Source organism: Saccopteryx leptura, chromosome 3 (assembly GCF_036850995.1).
Source record: "Saccopteryx leptura isolate mSacLep1 chromosome 3, mSacLep1_pri_phased_curated, whole genome shotgun sequence".
Classification (NCBI taxonomy): domain Eukaryota; kingdom Metazoa; phylum Chordata; class Mammalia; order Chiroptera; family Emballonuridae; genus Saccopteryx; species Saccopteryx leptura.
This window is the reverse complement of record NC_089505.1, coordinates 33,322,513-33,325,808: the sequence shown is the minus strand read 5'-3', so window position 1 is coordinate 33,325,808 and position 3,296 is coordinate 33,322,513.

Genomic DNA, 3,296 nt, shown 5'->3' with positions numbered 1-3,296 from the left:
CAATTACCAGTCTGTTCTCTATCCCTACGAGCTTGTTCCCCTTCTCAGTTGATGGCAATTTCAACATTCCAATTGCTCAGCCCACAACTGTAGCATCATCATTGACTCTGACTTTTCTTTTACCTCCCATATCTATCCAGTCTTTCAGCAAATTCCATTGGCTCTGCTTTCAAAATATGTCCACAAGCTTCACATCTCTTACCATTTCCACTGATTCTGCCCTTCATCTTATCTCACTTGGAATTCTGAAATACCCACCTAACTAGTCTCCTTCCTTCCTTCCTTGCTTCCATGTAGTTTGTTCTCAACATGGCAACCAGATCAACTGTACTTCTTATCTTCTCAAGCCTTCTAATGGCTTCTCATCCCTGGCAGGACTCGCCATAATTTGTCCCCTGTTATGCCTCTAACTTCATCTATTACTTCCCCTTTATTTAGCTCTAACCATTCAATATTTATGCTGTTCATTGAACAAAACACACATTCTCCTGCCTTAAAGCTTTCTACCTTGTGTGCCTTTTTTTTTAACCTAGATTATTATTCCTCCAGATAGCTTCCCATGTGCTAGATCAAGTGATATACCTTCCTCATTTTTGAGGCTGAGATAGCATTTCTAGTTTCGTCTCCCTCTTTCAGTTCCCCAAGGCAGAGCCTGAACCCTGAATGTGGGTCCTGCCTCATTTGGACCATGACACTGCTTCTTACCAGACCTATGTCTTTCACAAATCCCTCCTTTGCTCTTCCTGCCATTAATTAGACCATGTCTATTTAGTCTCTTAGCCAGGTCTAGGATTTCCCTTTCAACTTGACCTTCTAAGCTACTACTTCACCTTTGCTTTCAGGACTTTCTTCAGCTATTATTCATACGTATAAAATTATTTGCATAACATTACTGGTTACAGAAATTTGTGGTCACTATAAAAAACAAACACATCCCCCCAAAATGGACCTGTATAACTTACAAAGTGAATTGTCTCTCACATTTCCACCCTGTAACGTATACTTTTTGAGCCACTGAAACAATAACTTTTTGAGAGCCACTGTGTACTAGGCACTGAGTTAGGTGCTACAAAACAAAGCCAAGTGAGACATAGCCTGTATTTTAAGCAGCTTATAAAAGTCAAATAACTGAATCTCCTTTTCCTGCATGGACATAGTCACTGTGCTATGACCTTTCTCTCACACCTCGCTCTAGACACAAACCATTAATTCTGGACTGGTCCTCCTGCTCTCCAGCCTTCTCTAGCTCTGTGGATGCACAGAACTCCCTGCTGACAGTATGAGGGATGAAGAGGTGGAAACAGTGGATTCACAATGAAGATGCTGGATGAGACCAGGAAGGCCAAAGGCAAATACTTTTGAACAGACTGTTTCTGAGATGATCCAGAAACTCAAAACTTATTAAGTCATGTCACCTATAATTGATTGAATTTAAGTAGATTCTAAGTTTCTTGCTTTTTCAGTGATAGATCTTCTCAGAACTAAAATCATTATTTAAAAAAAAGAAAAAGTCTTTCAAAACTTGGGAAACAGAGTGGCACATAATCTTAACCACACTTGAGAAAGCAGCCAGGCAAGGAATACTTGACCCCGCCAGGGGAGACCCTAAGGAAATGTTGACTATATGCTTGCTTACATTTCAGCCTTCACTACTCAACCTTTCCTATCTTCACGTGGCTCTTTGTGATCAACTTCTTCCATCCTCTGAGCTCCCATGAGGAAAAGATCTAAACTAATCATTCGGGCTTGTTAATTAATTAATTGCTCATACTTTGAGTTTAAGCCTTTTATCTCTAACTGTGGCATAAATATCTTTGTTCTCTTTCCAAGCAGGTGGGTCATGGGGAATTTATATTTCTGTAAGTTCTACTCTTCTGAAAACTCCCATCTCAAGAAGGAAAAACCAGGTCTGGCTTAGCTCCAGAGGACTCTCAGGACCTGCGGGGACTGGAGGAGTCTAAGCCCATCTCTCCGGCTTCTTCTCGGACCTCGAACCTCTCCACCCGGGTCTTTTCCATTCTCTCCACACCAGCCTTTCCCCTAATGCTGCCTGCTCTCTTCTCTGCCGGAATTTATTCCTCTTCCAACTTTCAACCCCCTGGGCATATATTCTGTATAGTTTTTTTTGTTTTTTTTTGTTGTTGTTGTTGTTTTGTTTTTATATTTTTCTGAAGCTGGAAATGGGGAGAGACAGTCAGACAGACTCCCGCATGCGCCCGACCGGGATCCACCCGGCACGCCTAACAGGGGGCGATGCTCTGCCCATCCGGGGCATCGCTCTGTCGCGACCAGAGCCACTCTAGCGCCTGGGGCAGAGGCCAAGGAGCCATCCCCAGCGCCTGGGTCATCTTTTGCTCCAATGGAGCTTCGGCTGCGGAAGGGAAAAAGAGGGAGACAGAGAGGAAGGAGAGGGGGAGGGGTGGAGAAGCAGATGGGCACCTCTCCTGTGTGCCCTGGCCGGGAATCGAATCCGGGACTTCCGCACGCCAGGCCGACGCTCTACCACTGAGCCAACTGGCCAGGGCTCTGTATAGTTTTAATTACTGGTACAAAGTGATCTAAGCCCACGCGGCACAAATAACCATTAAGCTTTTGGTTGTTTTTTTTTTTATTATTATTAATTATAATACTCACAAGTAATTACAGATCAGTGCCACTTTGTTACTAGGTTATAATGAAGACAAGTCTCCAACCAAATTCTGTGAAATAAAGACATTTATTAGCAAGTAGGAGAAGAACTGTTCTATAAGCTTGATAAAATCATAATTCTCCAAAAATTTGTAAGTGTCTATTACACTGTAGGAGAAAACAATTTTCCTTGAACCTCTTGGAGTCCCTGCCTGTGTCTAAAAATGAAAATGACAAAGATAGATTAACAGGAGAAAAGCATACACATTTTATTGAATTTTTTTATGTACATGGAAGTCTTCAGAAAGAGTAAAGACCCGAAGAAGTGATCAGAACAGGAAGGATTTATACCTTTTAGACAAAAAGAAAGAAAGAAAGAAACAAACAAACAAAAAACTCAATAAATTTGTGAAGAATTGATAAGGCAAAAAGATTTGGGCTCAGAGCAGTAAATGATGAGAAAGTAACAAGGTTTGTTTATACAGCCTTCTTGACCCTAAGTTTCCTCTAGTGATAAGGATGCCTCTCTTCCTCCTTTTACAGAGATGGTACCTTTCACATGGCATATTTATCTCCTGCTCTCAGGAGAAAAGGGCAAGTGTGGGGGAGATCAGAGTGATTTTCCTGCTTCTGTTGTTTTCTCGCACTTTTTCAGCTTAAGATATTCA